Below are 19,159 nucleotides of genomic sequence, written 5' to 3'. Positions count from 1 at the left end.
CCTTGAGATACCACAAGTAGGACAATTAGTTGAATCCTCATACTCCTTCCTATACAAGATGCAATCATTGGGGCATGCGTGCATTTTCTCATAACTCAGCCCCAATGCACACAAAGTCTTTTTAGCCTCATACATAGAGGTTGGTATTGTATTTCCTTCTGGAAGCAAATCGCCTTGAAGTATCAATAATTCTGTAAAACAGACATCACTCATCCCATGTTTTGCCTTCAAATTATACAACTTCACTAATGCCGATAACTTCGTGTACTTTCTACAACCAGGGTACACTGGTTGATCTCCATCCCCAATCACATTGGCAAACTCATACGGATCGGAACCAAAATCACCAAAATCACCAAAATCACCAAAATCATTATCATCCATATCAATTTCTTCAGACACAAAACTGTACCTACTATGGCCATCATCTTCTTCAACATTTCTACTAGCATTAGTAGTTGCTTCCCAAGGTTCTCCGTGAAATGTCCAATTCTTATAGCTTTGGTCAATTCCATTAAAGTATACGTGATCCCTTATAATTCCAACCCCAAACAACTTCAAATTAACACATTTAACACATGGACAACGGATATGTGTTGTAGTTAGAAGATTTTCTACAGCAAAGTTCAAAAATGCTTCCACCCCAAATTCATATGCCTTCGATCTTCTATCCGAGTGCATCCATGACTTATCCATCTCCGACACTATAACCTATTATCTATAATAAAGTGAAAATACAGGCAATGACCATCACTATAGCAGATTATACAAAGATCTAATAGCAAGTAATACACAATAGAGACGACGGGTTTTAAACAAAAAGCAGACGTATTTGGCATATATAGACGACGGATTTTCAACAGACGTCGTCTATTATAAGTAATACAAACGACGGTTTATGAAAAAACCGTCGTGTATAAGTAATACAACGACGGTAGTTTAAAAAAACCGTCGTGTAATCGTCGTCGTATGCCTAAAAATTCGTCGTGTCTCAGTTTATTTTCAAGAACACAAAACCCATTAAGAACACAACATATATATGAAACCAAGCAAGAAACCAACATATACATGAAACCAAGCAAGAAACCAACATATACATGAAACCAAGCATGAAAACAATAAATCCATTCCCAATTCAACATAACATAGGGTGATTAAAAGATCCGACAAAATTAAATCCATTCCCAATTCAACATAACAGATAATGTAATCCATGAACCCATTAAACAGAAAATCCATGAACCCATACCTATAAGCACATTATTAACAGATCGCAAAGCATACACCTAAAACCCTTTAACAAAACAACCTAATATCATTCAATGAATTTACAAGGGGAAGATAGGGTTTGTACTTACAGGTTGGACGAGCTCACAGATTCGACGGAGCCTGGAGAGTGCAACTTTTAATTAGAGCAGAAGTGAGAGAGCGAAATGTTATGTTGCGCGAAATCTGAAAATTTTAGGTTTCAGGGTTCGAAGTATAAGAATAAGAGCCAAATCTAAAAAATTTAGGTCGCGCGAAAATTTTTAGAGAGCGCGCGCTTTAAAACGTCGAAAGAAAAACCAAGGCGAAAGTTCTACAAGGACCGACGTAAATTTAATATTCCACGACGGAAACTTCATTTTTCGGAAAAAGAACGTAAGGCCGTTTATTTTGAAGCTTCATTTTTCGGATTAATTTTAAATTTATTTTGAATATTTTTATATAACGACGACTGAAAAACCACGTCGGGGTTAAGAAATTAAAGACGTTGTAAATTATATAAAACGACTTACATATTAAAATGACGTCGTTTAAATCGGAAACCATGTCGTATATTTTACTGCACGACGTAAAATATGTATTCCACGACTCAACCACCGTCGTTAAAAATTAATACCCTAAACCCTTAAAACTAAATTATACAATTTAAAAAATTAAGTTTATAAAAGGGTTTATGGTTTTACAGCCTAATATATACCCTAGACTACCCAAAAATTATACTTTAAAAATAAACCCCAATAAATAAAAACCCTAATCTCTAAACCCTAGACTCTAAACCCTAAACCATAAAACTCGAAGTGATTTTATGACTCATCAAAAGAATTTTGTTTTGGAAGGTCATTTTAAACTTTTGTTATTCAAAATGAATTTTTTCAAGGTTTAGGGGGAATAAAATATATCAATGATTTCATAGGAGTTGACTTTGCATTTTTCTGATTTATTTTAAATTTATTTTGAATATTTTGATATAAAAATAATAAAATATACTTATCACAACAACAAACCACGTCGGGGTTAAGAAATTGAAGGCGTTGTAAATTATAATAGACGACTTACATATTAAAATGACGTCGTTTAAAGAAGAAACCATGTCGGATATTTTACTGCACGACGTAACATATGTATTCCACGACTCAACCACCGTCGTTAAAAATTAATAACCTAAACCCTTAAAACTAAATTATATAATTTAAAATTTTAAGTTTATAAAAGGGTTTATGGTTTTACAGCCTAATATATACCCTATACTACCCAAAAATTATACTTTAAAAATAAACCCCAATAAATAACAACCCTAATCTCTAAACCCTAGACTCTAAACCCTAAACCATAAAACTAGAAGTGATTTTATGACTCATCAAAACAATTTTGTTTTGGATTGTCATTTTAAATTTTTGTTATTCAAAATGAATTTTTTCAAGGTTTATGGGGAAGAAAATATATCAATGACTTCATAGGAGTTGACTTTTCATTTTTCTGATTTATTTTAAATTTATTTTGAATATTTTGATATAAAAATAATAAAATATTCTTATCACAACAACAAACCACGTCGGTGTTAATAAATTGTAGACGTTGTAAATTGTAATAGACGACTAAGTTGTTAAAATGACGTCGTTTAAATGAGAAACCATGGCGGCTATTTAACTATCCGACGTAAAATATATATTCCACGACTTAACCGCTGTCGTTACAAATTACTACCCTGAACCCTTAAGAAATTGAAGATGTTGTAAACCATAAACGACTCAATTGTTCAAAGAACGTCGTCTAACTATCCTTTTACGTCGTATTTGTTTAAAACGAAACAACAAAATACGACGGTTTTTGACTTTATTAGGTCGTTGGAAAAGTATTACACGTCGGTTACCCAATTTGTATGTTTGTTTTTTTTTTTTTTAATTTAAGAAAACCTCAACAAATTTTTACATTATATATTATAGACAAAATTTGTACATTATACATAAATATCAAGTGTTCAATTATTCCCCTGTTTAATAATTTGGCAAACAAACTCTGCCCATTCATTCCGGACTTCATCAATAGCTTCTTGGGGGTATGAAGCTTCCTGGTTTCCCTTGGCATACTGCATAAACAATGACTATTAGGGTTTATAAATAAAAAGAAATTCAATCACAGACGACGATATTTTTCATAACCGACGTAGTATATCTATTCAACGACGGTAATTTTACATGACCGTCGTTGATAATACAAAAAACGACGTGAAATGTATGAAGGTAATTTCTTCTTACCTTATTCTCAAACCCCAAGGAAGGATCCATGATGATGTCCCTCATGAAGCGCATCACATAATACCCGCATTCGACACTGCTGGGTTGCTTTGGTGTGCCTGAGAGAGTTTTCCAAATTACAGCTTTACGTCCTGCTCGGCCTATATGGGAATTATATATTTTTATGGCACTGTTCACGATGTTTTTCGCCTCTTCATCGACCACACGATGACCTGGCAGAGGATCCAGAAAATAGACGGTTTCCCTCTTTGCCCTTACAATCAGCAAGACCCAATGACGGCTGCACAAAATTAATATAAAAACGACGGTTATTTACAAAACGACGTATTATAATATTTCACACGACGAAATAAAGTAGCAATCGACGACATTATATATTTATCACGACGATAAATAAATACCGACGTGGTTAGTAGTTTCAAACGACTCAATAAAATAAAACACCGACGTGGTTAGTTTATACGCTGTCATTTATTGAAAATCATAAAAACAAAATCCTAAGGAGACTAACCCTGGATTGTAAGGCATCATGAAAATCTGTTCACCGTCTGTCTTCTGAAGTCGAGCTGCTACCAGTCGTGATCTGTCAGCTATTGTGCCAGAGTTGGCACTAACTGTAGCAGGGTCGATAAAGCCAACCATGCTGCACATATTTGCTTGTTTCAAAACATCATGTAAGTACCTAAATACATAAAATAATATAAACAAGTCAGCACAAAAAAAACACACGACGGTTATGTATAACAAAACGACGTATTATAAAATTTCACACGACGTACTGAAATAGAAGAGGACGTTATAATATATTTATCACGACGGTACATACTAACGACGTGGTTAGTTAGTTAAGACGACGCAATATATAAACCAACGACGTATTATTTTAGAATGACAAACCTCATATATACAGCAACCACAGTAGCTCCAATTTCTTCCATGCCTGCAAATTGTGTAATATCTTCAGGCAGGAGGAAGGTATCGCGTTCACCACCAAACACCTCCTTATCAATTGTAAATTGCAGGATCTTATCCTCAGGCAGGAGTGTCGTTTCCACATAACGACAAAGGGTTTTTAAAGAAGATGGCGCCTCCATATTTGAATAATCACCAACTTCAATAACCTGTTTAAAGAAATAAAAAAAATGACGTGGTAATTCAATAAAGACGACGGTTTAAGGAATAAAACGTCGTCTGAAAAGAATTTAAACGACGGTGAAAAAACCGTCGTGGTGAATATTTTATTACGTCTTAAAAAAATTCCGCCGTCTAAGTTGTAAACAAACGACGGTTTAAAGAAAAATATCGACGTCTGAAATTTTGAAAAACAAATAAAAAAGGCAAAGTTATGTGAACATACCTTGTCGCCATGCTTTTCTTCATCTTCTTTCTCCTTTTCTTCTTCCTTCTCTTCATCTCTTTTTTCTTCTTCCTTCTCTTCATCTTCCTGATGTTTCCCCATTTTGGCAGTATCATCCTCAACATGTAGGGATCTCACATCACCTCCAGAGCAGCTAGCTTTGTCAGACATTGGATTTTTGGGGCTTTGGCTAATTCTTGTTTTAAGCATGGTTGGATCAAAATTGGGAATTAATTGGGAAAGCTGACTCAGGAAATGCTCCCTCTCAGCCTCTACCAATTGTTTTGTTCTAGCCTCCATCCTTAAGGTCTCTTCCCTTGCCTTAGCCTCCATCTTTTTAGTCTCTTCTTGAAGGAGAACTCTTAAACTCTCCTTCAAACGGTCGTCAAAGCTAACCCTCTGTGGTTTGGGTAAATTGAAATACTGCCTTGGGGAAATCCCAGCACCTACTCCTCTCAATCTGCCAGGATGCTCGGGGCCCAAAGCCATGGTCAGCACATCATTGCTGCCATATACACTGACTTTGCCTTCCGAGACTTGTTTTTGCAATTCATCCTAAAACAAAGATATATAAAAAAGTAAGAACAAAAAACACACGACGGTTATTTATATACAAACGACGTATTATATAATTTCACACGACGCAATAACATATAAACCGACGTTATTATAACTTATCACGACGGTAGTTATACCGACGTGGTTAGTTTTTTAAAACGACGAAATCAATAAACCACCGACGTCTTATGCTATAATTACAGAAAACAGGGTAGTGATTCCTAATTAGACCTTTAACGACGTTTTTTAAAAAGTTTCGACGTGGTAATATCATTCACACGACGCGAAATGAACCACCGACGTCTTATGCTATAATTAAAGAAAACAGAGTAGTTTTTCCTATTTAGACCTTTAACGACGTTTTTTAAAAAGTTTCGACGTGGTAATATCATTCACACGACGAAAAAATATAACATAAGACGTAATAAGAATTTTTCACAGTTTAATAAAAATTTAAAACAGAGTGAGTAGGCTTACAATTAATTTTGCTTTCTCTGCCACCTTTGGATCGGGGATGTTACCATGTTTGTCCTGTCTAGCTCTCTTCCATAAGGTAGATCGATCAATTTCTACCCCAGGCATGGTTTCCTCCAATTGATCCTCCAATCCAGCATATCCTTTTCGAGACAATCGATGATTGTACTCGAGTTTCTCCCTAATCTGTGCATGTTGAGAATGCACAGACTCAAAATCTTTGGAAAGCCTTGAAGCTACAAAGGCATCCCATTGTGCTTTCTCTATGAATTTATATGTTTCCGGGGGTTGGCTTAATTTCTCCTTGTCATTGGTGTATGGAAGGATATAATGCCTCGTTAGTGTAGACTTGAAATCCTTCCATTTCTTGGCAGCAGAAGCTAAAACAGAGTTCTTGCCCCCTTGACCTACGACAAAAGCCATGTCAACTGCTTCCCATATCTGCTCCTTTATATCCTTGGGGATTTGGGACCATTTCTTGTCCACAAGTGGAACTCTGGAGCGTGCCAAGACACCAATGTACGACTGCATTTCACTATGTGCTTGGCCAATACCTTTCCCCCTTTTATTGTACTCAACAATTGGCCTCAGTTTCTGAAGCTTTCTCTTCACAACACGAGGCATTGTGCTCATACCTCGACCAGTCTTTGAATCATCAGAGATTGTTGTCTGGCTGGTTGGTTCTGTCTCAGCAGATGATGAAGCAAACTTCATCTTCTTCGAAGACTTCATCTCCTTCGAAGACTTGTCTTGAGGAGCTACCATTCCAAGCTCCTTATCTCCATTTTTCTTGGAGCCAGAATCCTTAGTTTGGTGTTGAGAAACCATTTTAACAGACAAAACTGCAAGTGAAAATATTTCAGGAAAAGATTAAGAACACAAACGACGGTTATTAATAAAATACGACGTATGATATGATTTTAAACGACGCAATGAAATAATCTCAGACGTAATAAATGTTTAAAACCATTATTTATATAACGTCGTGGTATTTATGTTCACACGACGTCAATAGTAATACACCGTCGTCTATATAAGGATCCAAAACCCTTCTTTCTTTCTCTGTGAATGTTTGATTGCAGATCCAAAACCCTAAAATACCACGTCGTGGTATTAACATTCACACGACGTAAAACAATAGATATACCGTCGTCTATATTAGATACCAACCCTAATTTCTTTTTCTTTATATTTTATCAAATTAGGGAAAAACAAAAACCATTGTTCAGAGAAATCAAACCTGCAATTAAACAAGCAAATAAAAAAAAAAGACTATAATTTTAAAAACAACTTTGTCAATTTTCAGACGACGCTAGAACGACTGACGAACCGTCGTGGTCTACATATTTAACCACGTAAATAAGAAGCTACCGTCGTCTTATTTAGTTGAGGTAGTTGTCTTCAAAGTTGGAAACTTTCCCTCTTTGTCTGTATATTTTATCAAACTTGGAAAGAAGTAAAATGATTTTGGCCAGAAAAAAGGTAAAAAGATTTTTCAAACAAAAAACGTATGAGCATGCAAAACAGTAACCAAAATAGTGAAAATGAAAGCTTACCTATTGCGTGCAATGAAAGCAAGAGGAAGACGATCGATCTTTAAGTTCAGAGACGACGAAGAAGACGAGAGGAAGACGATGAAATACTCTGACAGTGCTCTGACAAGGAAAAAAGACGAAAAGTTTTCTCTGGGAGATTGAAATTTTTAATCGGGTTTGGAAACAGTGCATGTGTAAGTCAGGTAGACGAAAAGTTGCTTATATATAAAACCATTTCAAAAAAATAATACGGCGGTTACATATAACTACGACGTATAAATTAAAAAATACGACGGTAAATTTAACTTCGGACGTGGTAAATAAATACGACAGTAGTGTTGTAGGTACCGTCGTAGTAAACTCAAAAATTAAAGTACATAAGTAATAACTCGCGTCATGGTATATTATTTAACACGTCGTTTTTATTAATTTACCGACGTGGATTTCTGTACAATTTTTATTAATATACGTCGGTTTTACCGACGTTGATTGTACAATTTAAACGGCGGTTTTTTGTAAGGACCGCCGTTGGTTTTAAAAATTTATTCTATAAATTTGTCGCTTTCATTCATTTTGGGTTTACATTTAGGGTTCCAGGTTCTTACTCTCTCAGAGACACTGTCTCTCACATCTCAAAGACAATAATTTGGATGTCTTTCTCAAAGAGAAATTGAGCTTACTCGCATCAAATCTATGTCCACAAGAAGAAGCTTGTCAACTAGCCTTCTCACTTCCTTGATCAAGCCTGATATAGGACACTTAGTGCTTCTGAATACTCCTTGCTTTCCATCAAAAGAGATGCAAGCCTGGCCTCCACTCGCTGTCGAAGGAAAGTTCGCTTCTCAGGGAAATCTGAAGATCAGATGTGCTGGAATGAAGAAATCTGAAAATCAAAGAAATTTAAAATGAAGGAAATTAATGTTCTGGAATATGTAAATTTTCTTTTTTGGATGACAGATTTAAAAAAAATAAGAGTATAAAAACAACGACTGTTTTTGAATTACTGTTGACGTTTTTCGTCGTCTTAAGTAAGACTAAGACGACGTAATATATTTGTTGAGCGACGTTGATTTGTTTTTTAAACGTCGTTAGGTATAATATAACCGTCGTTGAAAATTGTCTCTCTGATTGCAAATTTGCAACGACGTTAGGTATAATATTTGTAGATACACAAAAGCACACACATCATCAACTTCCAAAAAATTGTCTCTCTGATTGCAAATCTGTGTCATCTGTTAAGATTATGATGTGGAACAGAGTTCCATCTGGTAAGATTTCGTAACCCTTGGGATCTCAGAAAAATCTGGTTATGTCGGCGGTTTTCTATATAAACCGTCGTGGTTATTTCAATTCTTGTCATTAAGTAGATCTACCGGCGTAGGATAAGAAAATCAAAGAAAAAAATTGTTAACAAAAATTCTTATTAAGACGACGGTTTAAATTAAATGTACGACGTATAAAATGAATAAATACGACGTTAAATTTTATTGTACGATTTAATGATAACGTCGTAGAACTATACGATAATGACGTCGATATATTTATATTTTCCGTCGTTGTAAATTAATTTAATACGGCGATATTTTGTATTTTAAAGCCGTGGATTTGTTTGTAATTATACGGCGTCTTATACGAAAACCTCGTCGTGTTATTTTATGAGTAAAAACGGCGGCTTTTATTGAAATCGTCGTCTTTACTTTCTACGTCGGTCGATTCATAACTTCTGCCGTTCTTTGTTGGCTTTGATTTTACACTGCGGAAATCTGTTTCAAATAGACGTCGGTTGTTTAATTAGGTACGTCGTTATTTTTGAACAGCCATTTGAATCTTCATTTTTGGTTGTCTAAGGTGGTATAACACGACGGTGTTTTTAGAACCGTCGTCTTTTTAAAAACCACGACGGTTTTCAATTAGATCGTCGTTGTTTTCTGGTCGTCTTTTTCACTTTTTGTAGTAGTGATTAAATCACTAATTTGGTTACATTTGTATTTTTTTTCATTTTTGTAAGGGGAAATGATAAAACTATAAACTAGACTTTCATAAATTGATGAACTAACAATGTTCTCTCATTACATCTTAAGATATACAGAAGAAAGTGACAAAAAACAAAAAAATTTACATCTCCTATTGGTTTTAACACATTTTATATCTATCAACAAAATTCCAGGACATCTCATCTTACACCGGAATTTAAGCTGAAACACTACCAAAAAAACACACACTAGCCACTGATATGAATTTGTCCCCTAAGTTTATTTTAGAGACAAAAAACAATAGAGACTATGTAGCGTCTATTTTTATATCAGTATCCTGATTTGGGGTTGCTATTGCTCATTGGGTAACATTTATTGGTTCAGTCCTTCCCATCGTGGTTCCATTCACACCAAGTATCGCTCTTATAGTGGCGTGAGGAGACATCAACGAGCAAGTGCCCTTTGACAGTCGGGTCGCCACTACAGAGATACACCGACGGCCGGGTCGCCACTACTATGCTCTTATAGTGGCGTAATTGATGGAATTATGCCAAGACGGCCGGATTCACACCAAGTATCGCTCTTATATCGGATTCACACCGCATAGTTGATGTCTCCTCCTGTCTTGGCATGCCGTGGCATTGTCTTGCCTTGGCATGACGTGCAAATCGTGCACGTCCTGTCAATTATAGTTTTGGACTCAATCCGATATCGATTGGTGTTTCTGATTCGCTTAGTTCTTTATTATATTCATGATAGAGCAAAGGCCGGGCACAATGCTCTAATCAACTAACCTAATTCACGTATTCACGGGGAATTCGAACACATTGATTGTTATACAATATATACTTTAAATTAATTGGTAAATGGCCTGTTTTGATTGTTGTTGTTTGTTACTATTTTCAGAACATGAGATGTGCAGATTTTGTGGTGAAAGAGCCAATGGTAATCGGGCATGAGTGTGCTGGGTTCGTAGAGGAAGTTGGGAGTGAGGTGAAGCATCTGGTGCCTGGTGACCGTGTGGCACTAGAGCCCGGCATCAATTGCAAGCGATGTGAGCTATGCAAACAAGGCCGATATAACCTATGCCCCGAGATGAAGTTTTTCGGGTCCCCTCCAACTCATGGTTGCCTGGCAAATCAGGTATCTACGTATTTACAACATATTATATGCCAGTTGTAACTAGCACAAGATGACACGTGGAGCATTGTAAGCTTGGCACACGTGGAACATTTAGTATTGGATAAGGCTGACTAGAGCATGACTAGACTTTGAGTTTTTGTTTTGTTTTTGGGTTACAAGACTTTGAGTTTATTTTAATTGTGACTTCTTTGAATATGGGTTATGTTGAGGAGGTGTGTTGATAGGTTGAATTTTCTCTGCTATTCTGGATTTTTGTGCAAGATTTGTGTCTTAGTCTAAAATGTATTTAAATGTGGGAGACATAAAAAAGATGCAAGGTCGTTTGTCTGCTTGGTTAGTCAAACATCGGTTAGTTCATAGATCTTTGCCTACCAAACATCAATTATAACTATTGTCCAATTGAATTGGACTGGTCCTGTGAGTTGAAATAGTACAAATAACAACACTCACTTTGAGATACTATAGTTTTTTTAGTGGGCAATTCAAATTTGAGGCAGGTGTTTGAGATACATGATGTTTTCTTATATTTTATTTCACAGGTTGTCCATCCTGGAGACCTGTGTTTTAAACTACCAAACAATGTGAGCTTGGAGGAAGGGGCAATGTGTGAGCCCTTAAGTGTTGGTGTTCATGCTTGTCGTCGGGCTAATGTCGGTCGAGAAACAAATGTTTTGGTCATGGGAGCAGGACCTATAGGACTTGTTACACTGTTGGCTGCTCGTGCCTTCGAAGCACCTAGAATTGTCGTGGCAGATGTGAATGACCACCGTTTATCCGTTGCAAAGGCTCTTGGTGCACATGAGATTGTCAAAGTTTCCACAAATATTGAGGTACATGCTGCTGTCACATGTTCGGGATTTGTAGGGTGAGACACTGACATCAGCCCTTTTTTTTAATGAGTTTATCTAAATTATTTTGAAGGAGGTTGCTGAAGAAGTTGTTAAAATAAAAGAAGCTATGGGAACTTGAGTGGATGTAAGCTTCGATTGTGCAGGGTTTAATAAAAACATGGCGGCAGCTCTGAGTGCTACTGGTTCAGGTGGCAAAGTTTGCCTTGTGGGAATGGGCCAGAGAGAGCTGACTCTCCCACTCACTTTAGCTGCTGCCAGGTATAAATTGTTTAATTCATTTGTTCAGTTTGTAAAACCATTTGTATTGTATTTGGTGTCACATCTCTAATAGAGGCATGAGACATGACTCACTTGCATTATTCGTATTATTTAAGATTTCGTAATTTTAATACAGAGAGGTCGATATGATTGGAATTTTCCGATACAAGAACACATGGCCCTTGTGCCTCGAATTGTTGAGAAGTAGTAAGATTGATGAGAAGCCCTTGATAACACATCGGTTTGGATTCTCTCAAAAGGAAGTGGAAAAAGAATTTGAAACCAGTGCTGGGGGAGGCAATGCCATTAAGGTCATGTTTAATCTGTAAAATTGGCTCAAGGAAATGGAGCCAATCTTTGGTGAAATTTTTGTTGTGCTTTGTTTGCCCAATAATCGGGGTTTGTGGTTGGGTGTTGTATTTATAATTAGCCCATTTTAAACCCATCTTAGTCGGGTACAAGTTTCTGTTGTAAAAAAATAATAATAATAATAATAAATAACTATTGAAAGGACCAAGGAGTAAATATAATAAACATGTAAGAACTTAATAAATAAGTATCATTTTGTGATAATAATTATAATAAAGATATAGAGAATAAATTAAATACTAAAATTTCATACTTTTTTTAATATATACAGAACAGTGGTTGAATTATTTGCTTACTTAAGTACCAAGCAAAACCCTATTTGTTTAGAATAGTCCTCTAATTATTTAAGTAATAATTAATATTTAATGTAATTTATTTAAGATAAGTATGGAAAAAAATATTGAGGGTCCAAAACTATGAAAATATTGAGAAAAATAGCTAATCTTGACTAATTTTTCAATACATATTTATATAATTAATTTTGTACTATTTCAATTCTACAAACTAGTAAAATTTAGTTGCATAATAAATTGTTTAGTAATCATTAAAAAATTTGGCAAGTTACAACTGAAAAGTTCGGTTGTAATATCCCAAACCAAAAATTCATAATTAAGGAATATTTTATTTTGCGAAAAGACAATTTTGCACTCGTAATATTTTATTAAGAAAAAGATGACTTTTTGATCGAGAAGGAATTTGACAATTCCGTTTGCGCCATTGCGAAACGAGTTCATAGACACGTAGTGGGCCCGAATCGGAGCAGTAACGAGAAAGTTATGGTCAAAAGAGTCTCAGTGGCATAACCGTAAATATTTCGAAGTTGGATCTATAAAACCCAGCCAGCTCTCTCCTCTAGGGCGAAAACGGGCCGCCGCCTTCCAGAGCTCGCTGGCGCCGCCTCAGAGCACCACCGGCCACGGGACCGGTGGCGATGGAACCGCCTTCGAGTCCCCTACCTTTTTCGACGGATCCCCCGCCCGCTGAAGACTTGTGCTGGCCGAAAACTACGAAAGAACGACAGGAACTCACCGAAACTCATCGAAACTTCAAGACCTCCGATGTCCATCCTCCGGCCACCATTTTCGTCGACCCAAGTATGGATCTTGAACCTCTCGAGCTGTTCTATCTGCCTGTTGGGTCGGATTAGATCGATTTGTAGTGTAGCCATCGGATTTTTGATCTTGAAATTTCAGTCGATTTTTGGCCTCTGTTTCGGCCACTTCCAGTCACTTTTTGGGGTAGGTCCAAGAACAAAAGTGGCTCCAAATATGGTGTTTTACCTAGGGTAGCAGTTTGGAGCCATGGTTTGAAGGTTTTCCTGCGAGCCAAAATCGCTTTAGACACCCATCGCTGCCGGCGCGTGCTAGGGCGCGTGGGTGAGGGTGGTACAGTGGCACTGTGTCTTGTTGCAATCCTTATGTTGTCACGAGCACGTAGGATTTCGCAGATCTCAATTTGGATTCCATTTGAGCCCCGAACGGACTTTCCATATTGTGCGATTTCCGGGTTCAATATTATCGAACAGTTGAATCGCGCCCAATTTCGGGTATGATGTTCCAGATAATTTCAGAATCGTGTAAGATTCGAAGGATTATGAATCGGAGTCCCGAATACTCCGAAATCGCGAACCCTGGGACTAGGGTTTGGAAATTCTATGATTTCGCGATCGGGGTCAATTCAATCGTCAGTTTCAGACCAAACTTATAGGATATGGTTCCCTAAACGTGAGGAACTTAGAGGAACTCTCAGATTGGTCATTGGAGGTCGTGGACCCACGGGGGTCCGTATCGACCAAGGTGGAAGTTTATCGCTTAGTAAAGTCTCGAGTCTTTTCAGACGATTTTAAACATCCAAAATGCCTAAGTGGGCAGAAAAATGACCTTAAAGCTAGTGCACGCACTTTTAGAGTCGGGGGTCAGGGTTTTATTTAAAAATCTTATACCGAGTAATTTTATTAATTAAATATTCCGATAATTTACCCAGGCAACCGGGACCAGTCAGACCTGCAGAAGAGACCTACAGGAGGTCCATCTAGCTCAGACCAGGAGTAGGTGGACTTCTTCCATAAATGATTTTATATGATTCTATATAAATGCGTTTTTATAAATGCGTTTCTATGAATAAATTTCATTATTTGAACTTGAATAAGTTTTAAGAAATGTTTTCCGAGCATGCTTTATGCTGTAAAGTATCTTAATCCTATGCAGCTTAGTTGCACATGCTATAAAGTTATAGAAACAGAGTTTGAGGCTTATATCAGATAAGATAGCAGCATAAGTTTAGATTACAGTTATTTATCAGACTTTCCTAAAGTGATTTATTTTAAAACCACCATGTACCTGTTTTTTTTTTGTGATTACCCTCAGATGGACCGATGTCTACGGACATCCAGTCTAGTTACAGTTCTGTCAGTGCACTTGACATTGCCTCACGAGTTTCAGGGACGCTCGGACCGTGAGTGCCAGGATTTGCGGCTCGGCAGACTTGGTGTCCCGAGACTTGCCAGGATTTACGGCTCGGCTGACTTCGTGTCCCCGAGACCTGCCAGGATTGCGGATCAGGCTGAGTACGGTCCCCTGAATCCTGCCAGAGCGGCTCGAGTTGACTTTGTGTCATCGAGACCTGCCAGCGGATCAGGCTGACTATAGTCCCCTTTATCCTGCCAGTTTGCGGCTCGGATAGACTTTGTATCGCCGAGACCTGCAAGGGGAATTGATGGAATTATAGGGGCACATGCGAGTGGTAGATTTGATTGATTGCAGTGTTTTGATTCAAGTTTTGAGTACATTGCTTTTATACAGGTTTGATTTCAGTGCTTTTATGCGAATTTGGATTCCAATGTTTTCATGCAAGTTTTATTGCTTTTGAAAACGATTGCATATATTTCTATAAATATGTAACTGCGTTGATTTTAATATGTGTCAAAGATAATTTAGATATTCAGTTTTACTCAACGGTATCTGATTTCTTTGCTTTTATGCGAAAATTATCGAGTTTGAATATGATTTACATATAATGCCTTGAGTTTAGTATGCTTTAAATGCAGAATACGTATTTAGATTTATTTCACTATTCTTACAATGGGGGTTAGTATATTCTTAGATATTTTAGGAACCTTTATTTTTAGTCCACTCACACTTTCAACTGTTTTGCGCCCCCAGGCTGTAGCGTGCACAAGACATCCACCACCGGGCCATCGTGACTTCCGCGCTTTTTGGTTCAAAAGTGTTGGTACGTAAAACAATTAAGTGATTCGTAAATTATCAAAATTGCTCTGATATATTGCCCTAGAGTGAGAATTGAACTTTTGGCATGTTTATTGAAGTGCTGGCAGTTGGTTGTGTAGATATTTTGCTCATTCTGACAGGTGAAAATTTTGGGATTGAGCAAATTACAGGGAGACTCTGTCGAAATTTCGGTAGAAGTCAAGGTCAAAAAGGTCATTTGTGCCCGACATTTGCCAAGTGTCGAACACGCACAGGGTTGGACTCGAATTCCAAAGCAGAATTTGATTCTGGTCCTGTCATCGGTTACTATATAATATATTAAATTTTTTTAATACATATTAGCTTATTCAATAATATGTGAAAATTATGTGTATAATAAGTGAATTTTGTGCGTATTATTGAAATTTTTAAAAAAAAATACATGTATTAAACATGAAAGTGGTAAATTATTTATATGGGTAATAATTCTAGAAAAGTAAAAAATGAAAAGGGGACAATAGAGACTCGGTTAATGTCCTAATAGTAATGGATAATGCTCTAAACTACTCTTATCGATAAACAAAAATTGGGGAAAAAAATTTAAAAGAAAAAAAAAGGATCCTAGTATATATATAAAGAGTATGCCTGGCTATACTTTTTATACCCCCCAAAAAAAAAAAACGAATATAGCCGCACGGCGATACTATTGAGGACAACGGTTGTCAAAACAAGAGGACCTGCTTTGCGATTAGGAGCCCACGTGTCCAGGAAAGTACAGCCGGTCGGCTATACGAATTATATAAAAAATAAAAAAAAGGTGTATAGCCGCACAGCTAGAGTATGCACATATTTAAGATTCAGGCTATTATAAAGACGGCATTCCTGCATTCATCTGAGGTAAATCGACATAAAGGTTAACTCTTTAAACATGTCGATGATAAAAACTATAGATTGAGAGTTTGTAAGTGTTCCAAATTATGTCCGGCAAATGATCTTCTGGCTTGTTCTTCTGCTTCTTCTTCTTCTTTGCATTTTTGCTTGATTTGCCAGGACACAGGAACCAACTCATGGCTTGTTCTTCTACCTCTTTACCTCAAATATTCACTCCTTTTTTTTCAGTTATTCATCTCATGTACCTTTTCTTATCGCAGGGTTGTTCCTTAGTCGTGCTCAATCATGATGATATATATTCAGACACGGTGAGGCCCTTCCTTATTTTACAGATGGAGTATCTAGCAGACATTCTGATAAGAGCAGAACCGTGGGAAGGTATTTGCTGGAACACATTTTGTCACTTCACCAGATTGAATTTTCTGTAAAAAGCAAGAGTCTATTTCCTTTCATTTGAACAGTCCTATAGTGAGTTCACTGGTTCGCCAAGATAGATTGCTAGAAACTAGAAAGTATGTCTGTCAAATCATTCATGTATGGTCATTTGTGGTTACTTACTTTTTGAGTCTTGGTTGTTATGGAAATGAATAATCTGCTACTTAAACTTTTAACATATGCATATGCTCTGCTGATCCTGTGGTTGGTATTCAGTTTCGTTTTTTCAAGTGTTATGCTCATACATATGATAGTTGCTTTGTGTCATGGTCTTTTTTCTGGATTTTCTTCTTCTCTTCTCTTTTACCTGTCTTATCTTCTCCGCTGAGTTCACTAGATCACAATCCTGTGTTAGCAATTGAAAAATTGTGATAACTATTTCCATTAGTATTGCTTGCTGGCTTGCTGCGGGTGACCTGCCAATTATGCCTGTAGCAGGTGTACTTTTCCTGTCTAGTATTACTTCCCAAAAGTCTCATCTTAATGGTTTTGATATCCATACAATTGAACGAGATTACGAAAGTTATGATCCTCATTGTTCTTGTTGGTTGCAGTTGACAGACCTGCAAGACCTTGAAGGGCATTTACAGATGCATCACAGAGACCTTGAAGGTCTTTAAATATATTTTCACATTGCACCAACAATAAAATATAGATTTCTTTGTAGATCTATCCTTTGATGTGCCTTTTGTAAAAGTCCCACATTGAAAATACAAACTCCTATATAGGTGTTTATAAACAAAGCACAATGCCAAACAAAGCACAAGTGTGGTTAATAGAGGAGAGTTGGGTTAATGGGCTTGGCAATGGGCTAGGCTTTCATTAATAATATATATATTAATCAAAGACTTGGGCCTTGGGCAATGGAACAAAAAGTAAAGGAGACAAATTTTATATTCTGAAAATTAAAAAAATCCAGGAATAAAATTGTCTTCCAAACAGTATAGCCGCACGGCTATACTATTTATAATATAAAAAAGGATCAGCCCAGCGCATAGGCACTACGTGTCAAAAGCGTAGAGCCGCGCGGCTGTACTATTTTTTTAAAAAAAATTAGAGGCAAGCGAGTATAGCCGCGCGGTTATACTATTTGTTTATTTTTTTTTAATGCAAAAAATTTAAAAAGAATTTAGTGCAGCCGGCCCCAGCGCCTATGCGCCACATGTCAAAAGAGTAGAGCCGCGCGGCTTTACTTTAAAAAAAATATGGAAAGCGAGTATAGCCGCCCGGCTCTATACTATTTGTTAAATTTTCAAAGAATCTAGTGTAGTCAAACAAGCAGAGCCGCACGGCCGTACTTTTTTTTAATTAAAAAATTAAGGTAAAACAGAGTATAGCCGTGCGGCTATACTTTTAGGGAAAAACAAAGTATATATATTATTTTTGTTCAATAATATGTGAGAATATGAATATAATACGTGAATTTTGTGTGCCTTATTGAAATTTTTGTAAAGGAATACATGTATTAAACATGAGAAACACGTGCGGACGTATATAATACATTATTAAATGCGAAAGTACCAAGATCTTTATACGGATAATAATTTTGGAAAAGCAAAAAAAATAAAAGAGGGACAATAGTTACTCGAGTAATGGCCTAATAGTAACGGATAGGGCTCAGTTACACATAATAAATTAAATAGTAGTTAAAACTTATTTACTAATTAAAGTAATTCAAAGAGGGTAAGAAATTACTCAGTTACACATAATAAATTAAAGAAGTTGGGCAATGGAACAAAAAGTAAAGGAGACTAATTTTATATTCTGAAAATAAAAAAATCCAGGAATAAAATTGTCTTTCAAACAATATAGCCGCACGGCTATACTATTTATAATACAAAAAAGGATCAGCCCAGCGAATAGGCACCACGTGTCAAAAGCGTAGAGCCGCGCGGTTGTACTATTTTTAAAAAAAAATTAGAGGCAAGCGATTATAGCCACGCGGCTATACTATTTGTTTAATGTTTTTTTTTTATGCAAAAAATTTAAAAAGAATTTAGTGCAGCCGTCCCCAGCGCCTGTGCGCCACATGGCAATAGAGTAGAGCCGACCGGCTTTACGTTTAAAAAAAATATGGAAAGCGTGTATAGCCGCCCGGCTATACTATTTTTTTTTTTAATTTAATAAAAAACTTTTCAAAGAATCTAGTGTAGTCAAACAAGTAGAGCCGCACGTCCGTACTATTTTTTAATTAAAAAATTAAGGTGAAACAGAGTATAGCCGTGCGGCTATACTTTTAGGGAAAAAAAAGTATATATATTATTTTTGTTCAATAATATGTGAGAATATGAATATAATACGTGAATTTTGTGTGCCTTATTGAAATTTTTGTAAAAGAATACATGTATTGAACATGAGAAATACATGCGGACGTATATAATACATTATTAAACGCGAAAGTACCAAGATCTTTATACGGATAATAATTTTGGAAAAGCAAAAAAATCAAAGAGGGACAATAGTTACTCGAGTAATGGCCTAATAGTAACGGATAGGGCTCTTGGGACATGGAGAAATTTAATTAAGACACCCAAACGATTTCACAAAACACTAAATAAATAGAATTTAATTATTTGGCGCCCTTTTTC

At 36.4% G+C, this 19,159-nt stretch overlaps 1 pseudogene; it reads left to right on the top strand.

Annotated features, from left to right (window-relative positions):
- The first annotated feature begins 10,318 nt into the window (after positions 1 to 10,318).
- Positions 10,319 to 12,149, top strand: LOC117612866 (annotated as a pseudogene).
- Positions 12,150 to 19,159: the final 7,010 nt, after the last annotated feature.

The sequence above is a fragment of the Prunus dulcis genome, unplaced genomic scaffold, assembly GCF_902201215.1.
Source record: "Prunus dulcis unplaced genomic scaffold, ALMONDv2, whole genome shotgun sequence".
In the NCBI taxonomy this organism is placed as follows: domain Eukaryota; kingdom Viridiplantae; phylum Streptophyta; class Magnoliopsida; order Rosales; family Rosaceae; genus Prunus; species Prunus dulcis.
The sequence above is the reverse complement of the archived record's forward strand: the minus strand, read 5'-3'. Positions and strand labels throughout refer to the sequence as shown.